Below are 365 nucleotides of genomic sequence, written 5' to 3' on the forward strand. Positions count from 1 at the left end.
ACACCTATGTATGTCGATGTCAGATACTATATCCATATTTAGCCAATGTGGAATTTTCCCCTTATTATGTCCTGCAAAATGGTGTATCATTTATGAACACCAATCTTGGAATTTGTATTAGTCGTTTGAGCTACATGGACTTCAATATGATGTTGAACCACTTGATCTCCTTGAGCGTAATGTATATAAATAAGAGGTGATGGTTGTAAACCTTATATATACTTACCCTTTGGCTTTACACGTATAACATAGTATTTATTTCGCAGTTCTGGAGCTTTATAAATTTTTAACACATATAACGAGGGTCTCACCAAGAAATAACAGGAGAAGGAAAAGTAAACACTTTGTTCCAGATTAAAATATTA

The sequence above is a fragment of the Olea europaea genome, unplaced genomic scaffold (assembly GCF_002742605.1).
Source record: "Olea europaea var. sylvestris unplaced genomic scaffold, O_europaea_v1 scaffold1128, whole genome shotgun sequence".
NCBI lineage: Eukaryota > Viridiplantae > Streptophyta > Magnoliopsida > Lamiales > Oleaceae > Olea > Olea europaea.